A 17,279-nucleotide genomic window follows, 5' to 3' on the forward strand; every position below is an offset into this window, starting at 1 on the left:
CCCGCATCGCCGCTTTTCCGCACTCACAGCGGGGATGCTATAACGCTGGAGTTGAGGCGGGGGAACAGAGAGATGAGCTCATCTCTCACTGCCCGCCCGCTTTACTGATACACTATTGAAGCTGAGGCAGGTGAGAACATTGCTCACTACTGGCGCCCCACTGCTGTTCTTCCTTACTATCCATTAGTGCAGGCTTGCCTCTGAACTAATGTGCACACCTGTGCTGCCACCACTGCAGTGACAACAGTCATGTGGTGGCAGGTGACAATCCACATTTGGTGGCAGGTGTCATGGCAAATGACAAGCTGCATCTGATGGCAGGCGATGCCGCAAATGACAAGCTGCATCTGATGGCAGGGGACGTGGCAAGTGACAATCCAAATCTGGTGGCAGGTGACGTGGCAAGGGACAAAATGCATCTGGTGGCAGATGACATGGCAAGTGACAAGCTGCATATAAAGGCAGGCGACATGGCAAGTGACAATCCGCATTTGGTGGTAGGTGACGTGGCAAGGGACAAATTGCATCTGGTGACAAGTGACGTGACAAGGGACAAGCTGCATCTGGTGGCAGGTGACATGGGGGACAAAAAAGCATCTGGTGCCAGGCGACGTGGCAAGGGACAAAATGCTTCTGGTGACAAGCTGCATCTGAAGGCAGGCGACGTGGAAAGTGACAATCTGCATCTGGTGACAGGCGACGTGGCAAGTGACACTCTGGCACATTCTGCGTTATGGTGAGTTGAACTATTTCATTATATATTACAATGTAATAATAGAAATAATGCGCTTCAATCATCCTGACATCATATCAATGATGGTGCCGGGATGATTGAAGTGCCAACGCCAGCCATCGCCCGATAAATTGCCCGCGAAAAGCTGCATACGCCCCCCTGGGCCTTGGCACAATTTTCTTCAACTACGCCGGTCCCCGGTGCCAAAAAGGTTGGGGACCACTGGTGTATAGCAAATGCAATAGGTCATTATTGCCTGCTTTCCTTATATTTTTTTTCCTTTCATGTCAAAGAATAAGGACCATTATGCATGCACAGGCAGTTATGTTTATTTCACTTTTCTTGCAGACTTGTTGGCACCTCATCAGACTTTGCTGTGGCCTATTTTTTTTTCGTGTATTTTACGATCATTTCAAGTTGCATTCGACCATTCGTTCGTTGTTTTCTATATGTTTTCCTTCCGGTTTGAACTATCCAGAGATCATGCGCAGTTCATTTTCTTATGTCAAATCGTCCAACTCTGCCATTAACGATACGATTTTTGGACGATTTTTGTAAAAAAAAACAACATGTTGGATTTGTCAATTTGCCCTGTCGTACGAAAATCGCATGTCGCGCATACCACACTAACGATACGAAAATCGGGCGATTTTACTTTCGCTTTGGATTTTCGTTCGAAATTCTCATCGTGTATGGCCGGCATTTGTCTGTCTATGTTGTGCACTTTAGTCACTGAATTTAAATGGGAATGAGTGATTTGATTTCATAATATCTATCAGCTGCTGCTTTCCCCCGAATTTAAGTCACCAAAATATATGTAGAAGGATGTGGTCAGTGGGGTCTGGGAGGGACTGGGGTACTGTCAATTTTGCCACAGCACAGGCACCTTAAGGCCTAAGGCCATCCCTGGGAAGGGCTATACATGTAGTATATTATAGAGAGACAACTTGGAGCTGACTGTGTGGGGTGAGAGAGAATGTAAAATCAGAATAACTTTACTTTTTCCCCCTAATTCAAGCCCACAGATACAGTAAACCTAAAATAATTGGCCAAGTCAAGCCAGTGGCAGTGTACAACCACAGCACACCATTTGCACTGCTCTTTTAGGTGCTTCAAAATACAAAATTTACTCTAAGGAACAACATGCCAGAGAGCAGGCCATAGCAAGATGCATTGGACGCACCGGATTACCAGTCAGAACGATTGAAGATGAGGTATTTGTAAGCATGATGTAGACAGTAGATAGGAAGCTGACTGTTCCAAAGCAAACTAAAATAAGCAATCTGATTGACGAACAGTATGAAGATGAAAAAGAAAAATTCAAAAGGAAAGTGGCTGCTGCTTGGAGAGTATCTATTTGCACTGATTTGTGGACCAAAAAGGGACTCTCAGCTTCATTCCTTGCCATAAGTGCATGCTACATTTGTGTTGAACAACATAAATCTGAACACGTATTATTGGCCCTTGAACAAGTAGCCCACCCACACACTGCACAGTCAATCAAATCATGTGTGGATAAATGCTTGCAAGAGTGGGACATACCAAAGAGGAAGATCATTACAGTGATAACAATATGATAACAGTGATGCAATATGGCGGCAGCATTTAAACACAAAACAACAGCAGCAGCAGAAGAACCACCCAGCATATAGCAGATTTCCCAGTTTGCAATGAAAATCAGAAAAACATGCCGTAGTCAATCACCGTGCATGTACTTTAGTGCTCATTGCCACCCATTCTTAGACATTGCTCATTTTCACTGTATCCATTTATACTGTAATATGCCTGGCCTGCATCGGGGCAACCAGATTTTCTCAAATTTTTGAGGACAATTCCGTCCCATATAAGGGAGTTTATATAGGGGCAGAACCGTGTTTATAAGTGCCCTTGGTGCCGAGAGTTGAGGGGGTTCTGGTAGTTTCCATTTTGAGAGTATCATTTTTCTAGCATAATAGGCCATACAGAAAACAAATAATGCATTATGTTTGGTAGTATTTAGATTGTCAGAATGTTTGAATGAGAGGGCATTCCCTCACCATGTGAATAAAGGTGCCCACCGACTGTCTGCATTTAGGGCAGGCATCCGTCACTCCCGGGTAAATTCTGGATAATTTACGAGTGTAGTACACTCTGTGCAAAAATTTTATCTGGACAAAACGATCTCTGGCCGATATAAGTGGAATACATTGCTGTAGGCCCTCAGCCCAGTCCTCCTCTGTTAAAGCAGGTATGTCTTTTTGCCAGACCTCAAAAAGCTTAGCTGTGTTCAGAGCATCTCTGCATGTGAGCCTCAAGTATATGGAGGATAATGTACGATCAGTCTCAGCTGCTGTTAGAAGGGACTCGACCGAGTGCACAGCAATCCCAGCTGGAAACTGAGCCTTTATGGCATGCCTAAGCTGCATATATCTGAAATACATCCATGGTGGTAGATGAAATTGCCGCTTGAGCTCCGTCAAGGAGAGGAGCTGTCCTCCGGGCATAGTGTGTTTTATCTTGGTTATCTGAAATCTAGCCCAGACTTGGGGGGTCCGGAAAAGATTTAAGATGCTGCAGACAGGGGTTTCCCAAGAGCGGAGTGTGAGGAGAGATGGTACCCGCCTCAGCTTGATAATTGGTAACCTGTCTCCAGGCCAGCAATGTTGTTTTCATGGAAACAGTCACCTGGGGGTTATACCTAGGTCCATGGTGTACAAGATTGCTGAGCTCCGAATAGGACCCCAAGATGGCTGCCTCTAAATTTACTGCTGGGTTTGAAATGTCCTGTGTGAACCACCATCTTACAGTGACCAGTTGTGTGGCCCAATAGTATTTTTTGAAATTTGGAAGAGACAACCCTCCCTCAGTAAGGGACAATTGCAGTTTCGTTTTTGCTACCCGGGGAACGGAACCCGCTTAGATAAATCAGGAAATTATTCAATCTAGTGTAACCAAAAAGGCTGCAGTTATAGGAACCAAAGTGTGTCGGAACACAAAGAAATTTGGGGAGAAAGTCATTTTGATAAGATTAACGCTTCCAACCAGAGTGAGGGGGAGATTCCTCCAAACCCCGCATTTGAGCGAAAGTTGCTGGAGGACCGAATATAGATTGTCCTCCAGGTATTTTTTTTAGGTCTCTCTGAATGTTGATACCTAAATATTTGAATCTGGTTACTTGTTGTAAAGGAGTTTGTGGGTCTACTACTGGATTTCCCACTATCAAGGGGAAAAGGAGTGATTTGTCCCAGTTCACCCTTATCCCAGAAAAGTATCCAAATCTGTCTATAATAGCTAAAGCTGCTTGAAGAGAGCAGTGAGTATCCTGTAGATATAGCAAAATGTCATTTGCATACAGAGACACTTTCTCGACCAGAAGGGGAAAAGAGACACCTTGGACCTCTCCAGCGCTCCTCAGGAGTTCTACCAGCGGCTCGTTGCCAACGCAAAGAGAGCTGGGGATAGAGCGCAGCCTTGCCTGGTTCCCCGGTGGAGTGGGAAGGAGGGTGAAAGTATTCCATTTGTCCGGACTCTGGCCGAGGAGGCCAAATAGAGCATACTCAGCTAGGTAATAAACTTCAGCCCAAAACCAAATTTTTGAAGAACAAGCCATAGATACTCCCACTCCACTGAGTCAAAGGATTTCTCCGCATCCAGCGAGCTAACCGCCTCCGTACCCACCCCCCCCCGTCGAGATTCCTGCCATCACAGTATAGAGTCTGCGCAAGTTAATATCAGTACCCTTTCCGGGCATTTACCCAGTCTGATCTCTGTGGACCTAGGATAGGATAACCTTGTTGAGACGGTTAGCCAGTACCTTTGCTAGGATCTTAGCATCCACATTGAGCAGCGAGATGGGTCTGAATGAGGAGCATAACTCAGGATCTTTACCAGGTTTGTGTATAACCACAATAACTGCCGCCAACATCGAGGACGGGAGAGAAGAGGTCTCACATGAGGCCAACAACACCTTCAACAGCCTACAGGCCAGTGTATCCATGTGTGCCTTTTAGAACTCTGCCGGGAGACCATCATCTCCCGGCGACTTCCCTGCCTGCATGGAGCTAATAGCCTGTTGTAGTTCCTTAAGGGTGAGTGGAGAGTCCAGGTTTCCGGCGGGTCTCCTCCATCAGGATTGGAAGTTGGACTCCCTCCAGATAAACCTGGAGATCAGCCATGGAGTATCTAGCCCTGGAGGAATAAAGGTCTCTGTAGAAAGTGGCAAAACAAGCATTAATGCCTCCAAGGTCAGAGACTAACTGTCCATCAAAATTTTTAATGTTAGCAATTCCTGTCATGGCTGTTTGTTCTTTGGACAACCATGCCAGGAGGCGGTCTGCCCTCTCACCCTGTTCAAAGACTCTTTGCGATTGGTGAAGTAGCATCTTTTTAGCTGACATGGTCCTTAATAGCATTACCTGCACACTGCAAGTCTCTGCGTGTCACCTCATCTCTGGTGTTCACATAGTTTTGTTCAAGTGCATCAGCTCTCTGCTCCGCCACTGCCAAATTTCTCCCAGTCTGTCTCCTAACCTGCCCTATCTTCTGCTGATAGTAGCTTCGCGCATGGACTTTAAATGCGTCACAGCTAGAAGGTGGGTCGGTTGCAGGGGGATTAGAATTCCAGTATCAGCCCCACATGCCAGGGTGCTAGGGGTAATAACAAAATAGTGGGTTTGCGCTATGGATAGGCCACCATGAAGAACGATAGATACAGGAGGGCTGCCACTACCCAAGATTCACAACCAAAAGTTGGAACAGTATGCCAATGTAATATAAATATAGATAGTAAGGGCGCTCTGCTCTGATAATAAATATCTTATAACTCCAAGAAATATTACAAAATGGAAATAAAATGAATGGGTGTGTTTTAAAAAAATCTGTGCAAAGTGCAGTGTGCAAATCTAGTAAATTCCAATAAAGTGCAAAAAAACCCCCAAAAAAACGCACAATATATAAAATTAACCAAATCCGAAATGATGATTTTTAAATGATGATGTTTAAATTATACCATGTGCTGAGGGGGGTGGAGCCACGGAAGATGGCGCCACATAGCAGCTGAACGCCGAGGCTGAAGGCGTGCCTCCCTATCTCCCTAGAGGCGAGCTGAAAGTATGCCTGTAATGCGCTATTAATGTGAGAAGATCCCGGAGCCCAATTGTCCTGCTGCTAGAGCCCCGAGTGGAGCCGAGAACCAGACGCCAGAAGCTAGATCGGTATCTCTCCCCCATGTTGGATTCCTGAAAGGCGTCTGATGGACACAGGAGCATAGCGAAGGAGGAGAGGGAGGAGAAGGAGCCCGGTGGAAGGAGGAAGGACTCAGGTTACCTGAGGTAGAGACGCGGATCACTACGGAGTCTGCTGCTTAATCCCTCCCACGAGAGTGGTGAGCATGTGAGTAGGAAATCAGCGGAGCGGCACGGAAAGCGGTAAGGAGAGATAAAGAGCTGCTGCAGCAGGCCACATAGCTGTGGATGTACGGTAGTGGAGCCTGAGAATAAAGACTAGGGTCTGGGAAGACTGAAGGATCATTGTGGTGAGGTTGGTTGGAACAGCTGCTCACCTTGAAAAGCCATAAAACATTTATGAAAGACTGTTAATCTACATTATTATCAACTTATGCTCCTACCACTGTCATTAGCCCCCATGGATCTTAATTGCATGAGGGATCTGCTGTCCTACTTGATGCTCTGTATTGAGGCCAGGAGAAATGTGAATTGAAACTGAATAATAGAAACAGCTGAAAGCAAGGACATATTGCTGCATATAAACGTTTCCTCCTTTCTCTGTCTCTTTTTGAGAAGGTGCAGAATATATGGTATCACACCGTAGCTGGAAAGCTATATAAGAAGACAGATATTTAAGAAGTATGAACTATATAGTCTGCATGAAAATATGAGCTGCAAAATATCTAATATATAAGGCAATTATTTATAATATCTATAATCAAATATAAGCAGGGGTGAAGGCTCCAGCCGAAACCAATGGATATTATTTGTACATTCCCCCTGCACTTTTTTTTTTTTTGAATGGATATCTGGACATTTGATATAGATATTTTGTCTGTAGTAATCATTGCATACTATTTCCTCTTTTGTGATTCTTCCTCTGCAATTTTTAATTGGAGTAGAAATTTGGATATTTGATATATTGAATATATTTATGATATAATTGCCTATTTATTTACTTCCCCTTGTGCTGTCCCCTACCCCCCCCCTTTTTTTTTTTACATATTTTCTCTTGCACTTTTTGCACTTTTGCAAATTCTGTAGTTTGTGCACTGGTTGGGCTCTGCCCCCTTCCATTTCCGACCCCCCCCTTTTTTTTTTTGCACTTCTGCAAGTTCAGCAATTTTTGCACTGGTCGGGCTCAGCCCCCTTTCATTTCCCCCCTCCCTCTCTTCTTTTTTTTTATATATATTTTTCTGCACTATTTTGCACTTTTTGCACTTTTACAAGTTTTGCACTTTCTGCTCTGGTTGGGTTTTGCCCCCTTCCACTCCACCCCCCCCCCCCCTTTCTTTTTTTTTTTTTTTCTTTTACAACTAATGGGATTTATATTTTAAAAATTTGTATAGTATTAGGAAAAATACCTCACATAAATGAAAAGCACATAGCACTTTAGTATTTTAACATAGGGCGAGGAGGAGAAGGAGAGAAGAAAGGGAATAGATAAGAAAAAGCTGTTCGCCATCTGGGGATAATTGTAATCTTGGGAGGGGACTAGGTGGGTGAATAAAGTGCCCTGGGGTAAAATAGCATCTGTGCAAAGTTGAAACCCAATTTGAAGGGGAAGTGGTAAGAAGGTATAATGGTGAGGAGGGGGGCTAAAGCTGCTCAAACGGAAAGTGGGAAAGGGAATTCTATAAAAACCTATATGGCCCAGGGTAAAGTAGATCAGAGGGGGGAACAGGAAGTAGAAAGAGGAGAAGAAATACTCCCTGCCCGGGAAGGGCAGGTAAATAAAAGTCCCAATATAGAAGAGGGGATCACCCCACAGAAAAGTTGCAGAGAACAATATCAACAAAAGGAGATAGGAAAAATGAAGGGAATAGAAAAGGAAGGAATCAACCCCCAATCACTCCCTATTAAACAGGACCTGGCGGAAATTATGTCACATCTGGAAGGAATGATCAAAGGTGAATTGAAAGCAACCCATGCAAATATTCAGAACATTTTAAAGAGGGTAGAAGAACAAAAAAAAGCTATCTTGGAATTACAGAAAAGGGCTGACTTGGACTGGATAGAAATTAGAAATATTAGATATAAATTGGAGGACCAGGAAAACAGGAATAGACAAAATAACCTAAGAATCCACGGACTACCAGAATCTGTTAGTAGTACTGAGTTGGAGAAGGTGATCTGTGAAGTGTTTAACAAAATAATGAAAAAAGAAGTAACATCTCCTATAGCTTTTGACAGAATACATAGAATACAAACAAAGGGAAAGTTAACACCTAAGATGGAGAGAGATGTAATAGTGAGATTTGCCCAATAGTGATGGACAAACTTCCGACGGGACGTTTCGCGAATGCGGACCGCGAACGCGGCCGATAGTTTGCGAACCGGAACGTTCGCGGCGGGCCCCATTGACTTCAATGGGAGGCGAACGTCGCAAACCTACAGGTCAAATTTGCAGCCACAAAATAATTAATAGCTGTGCAAACATAGTCCCACCACATGGCCAATGACATAACACATGTATGAGGTGAATCTGGGATCGACAACTACAAGCATTCTTTTTTTATATGGAAAATTGTTGTGACAATTCAGGACTGTGGAGCGCATTAAGGCAATGGAGGAGAGGGAAGGTCAGGGACCAGGGTAGGCAAAGAAAAGGGTGCAGGGGATGATCAACAGCAGCGTGACATACAGCAATGACACCTGCACCGTGATAGTCATCTGACACCTGCACCGTGATAGAGAGCACTGACATCAGCAGCGTGACATACAGCAATGACACCTGCACCGTGATATACAGCACTGACAGCAGCACCGTGATAGAGAGCACTGACATCAGCAGCGTGACATAAAGCACTCACACCAGCACCGTGATATAAGGCACTGACAACAGCACCGTGTCAGAGAGCACTGACATCAGCACCGTGACATAAAGCACTCACACCTGCACCGTAAGCAGCCCCAGGAGGAAGTCAGCATAGCACAGGGATGGTGGGAGCCCCTCATAATGAGCATAGCACAGGGATGGTGGGAGCCCCTCATAATGAGCATAGCACAGGGATGGTGGGAGCCCCTCATAATAAGCAGCCCCAGGAGTAAGTCAGCACAGCACAGGGATGGTGGGAGCCCCTCATAATGAGCATAGCACAGGGATGGTGGGAGCACCTCAAAATATGCACAGCAGAGGTACAGCTCCAGGAGGAAGTCAGCACAGCACAGGGATGGTGGAACCCCCTCATAATGAGCATAGCATAGGGATGGTGGGAGCACCTCAAAATATGCACAGCAGAGGTACAGCCCCAGGAGGAAGTCAGCACAGCACAGGGATGGTGGGAGCCCCTCATAATGAGCATAGCATAGGGATGGTGGGAGCACCTCAAAATATGCACAGCAGAGGTACAGCCCCAGGAGGAAGTCAGCACAGCACAGGGATGGTGGGATCCCCTCATAATATGCACAGCAGAGGTACAGCCCCAGGAGGATGTCAGCACAGCACAGGGATGGTGGGAGCCCCTCATAATAAGCAGCCCCAGTAGAAATATGACACCGCTCAACCTCTTCAAAGAGGAGGGTACGGGCATATAGTACGGTGTGCTTTTTTTGGACAAGGAAGTGAGCCAAATGAAGAAAGAAGGTCTGTGTGCTCGATTAAAAAAATTGTTTATAGACATATACATGGTCTACTGGTCACATGTGTTGAATTCCTCCGAGATCCATGCCTCATTCATTTTTAGAAATGTGAGGTAGTTAACACTGTCGTGAGCTAGGCGAGTACGCTTATCGGTCACGATCCCCCCTGCTGCGCTGAACGTCCTTTCGGACACTGGATGAGGGGCAAGCCAACAGTTCCATTGCAAATTGGGCAAGCTCTGGCCAGAGGTCAAGCCTGCCCACCCAGTAGTCCAGGGGTTCATCACTCCTCAGAGCGTCCACATCGGCCGTTAACCCGATGTAGTCGGACACCTGACGGTCTAGGCGTTCCCTGATGCTGGATCCGGATGACACCTGTCGATGGGTCGGCTGAAAGAATGACCTCATATCCGAAGTCACCAACACATCTTCAAACCGGCCTCTTCATGCAGGCGCTGTTGGATTGGTACCCGCAACTCCTTCTCTGGGAGTGGGTATTGCTCCTCTGCCAGCGCACGCAAAAGCAGAATGCAGCATTTCTCGAAGCAAGGCCTGGAAGTGCTGCATTCTGACAGCCCTCTGCGACGGCGGTAAAATTTCCGCCATTTTGTGTTTGTACTGGGGGTCTAAGTACGTTGCCACCCAGTACTGGTCCTTGACCCTTATGCTTTTTATACGGGGGTCCCTATTAAAACACTGGAGCATGAAGGCCCCCATTTGCACTAAACTGGAAGCGGTGTGGTGGCCTGGCTCCTGCTCATCATCCAGGATAATGTCGTCCTCTTCATTCTCCTCTCCCCATCCACGCACAACAGGGATCCCAGAAACGTTTAAAGCATGCTCTTCTTGCTCCTCCTCATCCGCCCCGGCACCATCCTCCTCTGACTCCTCTTCAGACTCCTGTTGTTGACTTGTCTCAGATAGAGTAGCCCCCCCTGGGAATTCATCCAGCATTGCGACTTCCTCATCTTCCCGCTCCTGCTCCTCCACAGCTTGATCAATGACACGACGCAATGCACGCTCCATAAAGAAGGCATAAGGTACCATGTCACTGATGGCGCCATGGCTGCGACTGACCAGTTTGGTGATCTCCTCAAATGGGCGCAGAAGTCTGCATGCATCGTGCATGAGCAGCCACTGGCGCGGTGAAAAAAACCCCAGCTCCCCAGAACCGGTTCTGCCGCAGAGTTCATACAGGTAGACGTTAACTGTACGTTTCTGCTGGAGCAGCCTATCAAGCATATAGAAGGTTGAGTTCCATTGCGTCTGGCAATCGCAAATAAGACGTCTGACTGGCAGATTGTGTCACCGCTGAATGTCAGCAAGGCCATGGCCGTGTAAGATCTTCTGAAATGGGCCGAGATTTTCCTTGCCTGCCGCAAGATGTCCTGGACCCCAGGGTATTTGACAACGAATCGCTGCACGACCAAGTTTAAGACGTGTGCCATGCATGGCACGTGCGTGATTTTGCCGTGTTTCAAGGCGCTAAGCAGATTGGCACCGTTGTCACACACCACTTTACCAACTGTCAAATTGAGCGGTGTTAGCCACTGATCTGCCTGTGAACACAAAGCTGAAAGGAGTGCCGGGCCAGTGTGGCTCTTGGCTTCCAGGCACAACAGATGCAGCACGGCATGGCAACGTCTCACCTGGCATGTCGAATAGGTTCTGGGGAGCTTGGGCGGCGCAGCGGAAGAGACGCTAGCAGCGGAAAAGGAGGAGTCAGCCGAGGAGGAGAGGGAGGAGGATGGAGGAGGAGGAGGAGGAGAAGAGTCAGGCCTGCATGCAATCCGCTGCAGTAAAACCAAATCTACACGGGTGCCACAGATTACATGCTTGACGGCCGTCAGAAGGTTCACCCAGTGGGCAGTAAAAGTGATATACCTTCCCTGCCCGTGTTTGCTAGACCACGTGTCTGTGGTCAGATGTATCTTGGCACCGTCACTGTGTGCCAGAGATACATTCACTTGCCGCTGAACATGGCCATATAGCTCTGGGATGCCCTTCTCTGAGAAATACTTCCTTCCTGGGACCTTCCATTGTGGTGTTCCAATGGCCACAAATTTGCGAAAGGCCTCTGAGTCCACCAGTTTATATGGCAGTAGTTGGCGGGCTATGAGTTCTGACAAGCCAGCCGTCAACCGTTGGGCAAGAGGGTTATCCGGCGTCATCATTTTTTTACGCTCGAACATTAGGCCCACGGAAGCCTGCCTTTTTGCAGAAAAACATGAGCTTGGCGTGATGGAAGGTGGAGTGGAGGACAATTGTGAGGAGAGAGGAGAAGGAGAAGTAGAAGACGAGGCTGGACTGTGAGAGCCTGCAGTGTGGCTTTGTGTGTTCCGTTGCTCCCACTCGGCTCGGTGATGGCTGCCCATGTGCCTTCTTAAGGTGGTCGTCCCTAGGTGAGTGTTGGGCTTACCGCGACTAATGCGTTGACTGCAAAGATTGCAGATGGCAACGCTATTGTCAGCAGCGGACACGTTAAAAAAAGCCCACACTGCGGAGCCATGTGCCGGTGTCCTGGGAGCACAAGATGTGACCGTACATGGTTGATGACTCGCTCCTGATACATTTGCAGTCTGCTTTGTCCCTCCTGTGCAATGTAAGTTATTCCTGCTTCTCCTCCCTATCTGCTGGTCCATATCTCCCTCTGAACTCCCCTCCTCTTCCTCTCTTGTGGGCACCCACGTGACATCACTAGACACGTCATCATCAACGTCACGTTCCCCACCGCTATAAGTAGAGATCTCGGAGTAGGCAGCAACACCGGGGACCAACCTCCTCCTTGGGCTGATCTGGGTACTGTCGTCAGACTGCTGAGTAGCGGTTGTTGCTACCTCCTCTTCCTGATCCAATACCAAGAGTGGCTGCGCATCAGAAATGTCCTCTTGATATGGATCGGAAAATAATTCCTGTGACTCAAGCGGAAGGTATGTGGTGGTGGTGGTGTTGTTGGTGGTAGTGTCTTTGGGGGTGCACATAGCAGAGAGTGAAGAAGAGGGTGCAGATCGAGAGGATGAGGAGGGTGCAGAAGAGTAAGGCTGAGCGAGCCATTCAACCAAGTCTGGTGCGTCCTTTAAAGTAATTGAACGCACCTTCTGCAACTTCCCACTTTAGCTCAAGCCTGTTGCTCCTGCCCTACCCCTACCACCCCTGCGGAAGGGCCTGCCTCTTCCTCTGCCTGTCATTTTTTAAATGACCCTGTGACAAAACTCTCAGTCCCTATACCGATGAAGGACTGCTGCAGTATAGGGCAGCGGTCAGCAGTAGTGCACCTCAACCCTATGTATTGTGGACCGATACCAGTCCTTATAGAATAGCAGACTGTACCTCACTCAACCCTATGTACTGTAGCACCCTAGACAGACCAAGTTACCAGTCCTTATAAGGAGCTTTGTGGACCAAGTAGGTTGTGTGTGAGTGATTAGCAGACTTACGTCAGTCCCTATACCGATGAAGGACTGCTGCAGTATAGGGCAGCGGTCAGCAGTAGTGCACCTCAACCCTATGTATTGTGGACCGATACCAGTCCTTATAGAATAGCAGACTGTACCTCACTCAACCCTATGTACTGTAGCACCCTAGACAGACCAAGTTAACAGTCCTGATAAAGAGCTTTGTGGAAAAAGTGAGTTGTGAATGATTAGCAGACTGCAGCAGAAGGGCAGCAGTCAAGTATAATATTCTTTCTATATTTGGAAGAAAGAATATTATACGTGTACAAGCCTATTACCATACCACTGATACCAATCCTGAAAAGAACCTTTGTGGAACTAATAGTAACAGCTACTGATTAAACTGACCCTCACTGCCTGACACACTGCTTCCTGCCTGTCCCTATATAAACTGACAAAACAGAGGCTACTGGAACAATAACTGGAATAGCACTTTTGTGGACCTGATAGTAACAGTACTAACAGCTAATGATGATGACTAAACTGACTGTCCCTACAGCAGACACAGCGTCCTGTCCCTTTCTCTAAACTGACAAAAGACACTCAGGCTGCTGCAACAATCAGTAGCACAGCAAACCCATATACACCTAACACCTATACCAGTCCTGAAAAGAACTTTTGTGTACCAAATAGCTAGCGATTTGGGTCACTGTAATCTCTCCCTGCTCCACACAGCAACCTCTCCCTATAGAGGCAGAAGAAAGAATGTAAAATGGCCGCCGGATCGGGTGTATTTATAAGTTAGGGGGAATGTCCAAGTGTCCATGTGCTGTAATGTCTCAATTGGCTGTCCTGTACCCCATGATGGATGTGTCATCATAGGTCAAAGTTCTTTTACACAGTAAACGCGGAAGTCCGCTGGGCGAACGGCGCCAATAGTCCCCCGAACGGGCGGACCGCGAACAGCGGAAATTCGCCATCACTATTGCCCAATATGAAATAAAACAACCAGTCCAGCAAGGTGCTAGAAGCCCTGAAGCTATTGAATATGGTGGAGTCACGCTGCTTATTTTTTCTGATCTTTCACAAGAGACACTGAGTCGTAGAAGGGCCCTGAAACCCCCTAATAAGTCAATTACAAGAAAAGAAAATTCCTTATAGATGGGGTTTCCCTGCATGCTTGATAGCTAAAAATCAGGGAATATCAGCTACATTACGATTTACAGAGGACTTGAAAGAATTTTGTAACAAATTAGATATGCCATGTATAAATCTAGAAAATTGGGAGAAGAAACCTCCAGAATGGTCGAAATCTAGAAATCAGTCTTGGAATAGAGTATAGAATAGAGTATAGGGCCTTTCTAGAGGGGGAGGAGAAGGGGATGGCAGAGGAAAAGTTAGGGGAAATGTATGATGAATAAAAGGTTCCTGTTTAGGAACAAGGGAGGAAAATGAAGAAATAATTTTAGGGTAGGGATGAAATAAGTAGGCTCGCTTTGGGGAGGGCGCTGGAGGCTCGGCGGTGCCCACGTGCTCCCTCGAGACCACCCCCGAAAGGGGGTGAGGCTCGGGGGCCCACAAGGGCACCCAAGCCCCTCAGGGAAGGTCCAACCAGGGCTGGGGTCTGGCAATAGGCGCTAGCCTGGAGGACTATAACATTGATATTCAATGTATGGAGGGGAGGGAGGGGGGAGAACATGGTTGGGGAAGAATATGTTTTTTCACATTGGTTATTGTACGGTATACCGACTGGATCGATCCTGGTAAAAAATTCTCTTTTATGATTTTTGACATCACGATTGAATGTCTATGGGTATTTACATTTAATTCCTGTGAAAATGCCCCCCTTGAAGATTGTTACATATAATGTGAGAGGGCTAAATAGCCCCAATAAGAGGTACCAGATTTCGCAGGAATTGAAAAAGTGGTCATCAAATATTGCTTTTCTACAGGAGACTCACCTTAAGTGGTCACATAGTACTGGGTTAAATTCTAAAAATTATCCAACTTGGTTCCATGGATATTCTTCTAGTAAGAGGCCTAGAGGAATTGCTATTGGGTTCGATAGAAACACTCCCTTTATTTTAAAATATATGGAATCGGATTCTGAAGGGAGGTATCTATTTATTAAAGGCTCTATCTTTAATAAAAATGTATACATTGGTTAATATCTATTGCCCTAATTCTCGCCCCTGTCCCTTCTTTGGGAAAGTATTGAACAAATTAGGATGTTTTAAAGAGGGAGGGGGGGTGATTGTGGCAGGGGATCTTAACTTTGTATTTGATCCTGCCCTGGATGCCCAACCTCCATCTCTAAGCTCGGAAGGGAAATATTTCAAGGTATTTAAACAAAAATTACATCAGCAGCAATTAGTGCAGGTATGGAGAATTGTGCATCCTAGGGTGAAGGACTTTACTTATTACTCTCAGGTGCACCGCTCCTATTCAAGAATTGACTATATTTTCATTGATCATCAGCTCTTGGAGGGATTGAGGGGAGTAGAAGTGAAATCAATAACCCTCTCAGACCATGCTCCTGTTATCGACACTTTGGACTTAGAGGACATACTGGCTAGGCAAAGATCATGGAGGTTAGATGAATCTCTCCTACATGACCATAAAATAATTGAGGCTCTAGAAATGGACCTGAATTTATTTTTCATATAAAACAATGTAGAGAATATTGCACCAACTGTATTGTGGGAGACTCACAAGGTATATATGAGAGGGAGATTGCTGCAGATAGCAGAAGCAGCTAAGAGAAGGAAAACATGGACAGCGCGAAAACAACTGATCCTACAAGGAATCCAAGAGCTAGAACAGCTACATAAAGGGTCAAACGACCATAAAATAATGGTCTAACTAATAGGAAAACGGGAAGCATTGAGAGATTTATTAGATCAGGAAACTAGGCGGGCTTTCTTGAAGTTTGCTAAAAGGCAGTATGAATTTGGTAATAAACCGGGGAGAATCCTGGCAGGGGTAATTAAACCTAGAAGAAATCTTAATTATATTGCAAAAATTAAAGATAAAGAGGGTGTGCTAAACTATTCAACAAGAGACATTAGTAAAAAATTTCTGAATATTACCAGCAACAATATAAGGTGAATGATAGCCAAGATCCCAAAGATAAACAAAATAGAAGGGGAAAAATTGAACAATATCTCCGGAAGATAGAGCTGCCAAGGATATCGGAAGAAGATTCAAGTAGACTTGATAAGAGATATTTCTAGGGAGGAAATAGAGAAGGCAATCAAAGATAGCAAGAGTGGGAAAAGTCCAGGGCCCGATGGGTATACATCACTATATTTTAAAAAATGTATGGGACTTCTGATACCTTTTTTTCATCAGTATATGAACTCAATAGGGGGAGGAATGAAGATACGTAAGGAAGCTTTGGGGGCCTATATAAAACTCTATTAGCAAAAGAAGGGAAACATCCAACATTATGCTCCAGCTTTAGACCCATTTCTTTGATTAATGAGGATGTAAAAATTTACGCAAGGATCTTGGCTGAAAGATTGAAACAGCATATGCCAGATTGCATAGAAGGGGATCAGGCAGGCTTTGTCCCCGGGAGGGAGGCGAGGGACAACATACTTAGGACAACCCTTTTAATGCATGAAGTTAGAAAAGGGGAAGAAATCTTCCCTTTTTTTATCAGTTGATGCCGAAAAGGCCTTTGATAGGCTAGATTGGGAATACATGCTGCAAACATTATATAAATTTGGTCTTGGCCCACGAATGCTTAGGTGGATAGAGGCTCTGTATTCCAACCCTACAGCCCAGATTCAGGTGAATGGAACCCTATCAGATACCTTTCGGCTCTATAATGGGACACGCCAGGGATGCCCACTCTCTCCCTTACTTTTTGTGTTCTCTTTGGAACCTCTTTTAGTATCCATAAGAGCGAATAATGAAATTGAGGGAATAAAGGTCTCAGAATATGAGCATAAGATATCTGCATTTGCGGATGATATTATGCTTTATATAATGAACCCTAAGCAGTCACTCCCTAGGATTCTGCAAAAGTTAGATACATATGGGATGGTTTCGAATTTTAAGATCAATAGGGAGAAAACCGACATACTGAATGTTTATACCTCCCTAAGGGAGAGAAGAGAACTTAGAGCTCTTTTTCCTTTTGTGTGGAGAGAAAAAGGCCTAAAATATTTGGGAGTGTGTTTATCGGCACCACTAGTAGATCTATATCAGGATAACTATTTACCTCTCCTTAATAGAATTAAACAGGATCTGAAAGGATACCCGGCACATAGACTCTCATGGTTCAGAAGGATAAGTGCAATTAAAATGATGATTCTCCCAAAGGTTTTATATATTTTTCAAAGCCTTCCAATTAGTGTA

The sequence above is a fragment of the Lithobates pipiens genome, unplaced genomic scaffold (genome assembly GCF_037356315.1).
Source record: "Lithobates pipiens isolate NorthernLeopardFrog02 unplaced genomic scaffold, aLitPip1_a1.2 Scaffold_19, whole genome shotgun sequence".
In the NCBI taxonomy this organism is placed as follows: domain Eukaryota; kingdom Metazoa; phylum Chordata; class Amphibia; order Anura; family Ranidae; genus Lithobates; species Lithobates pipiens.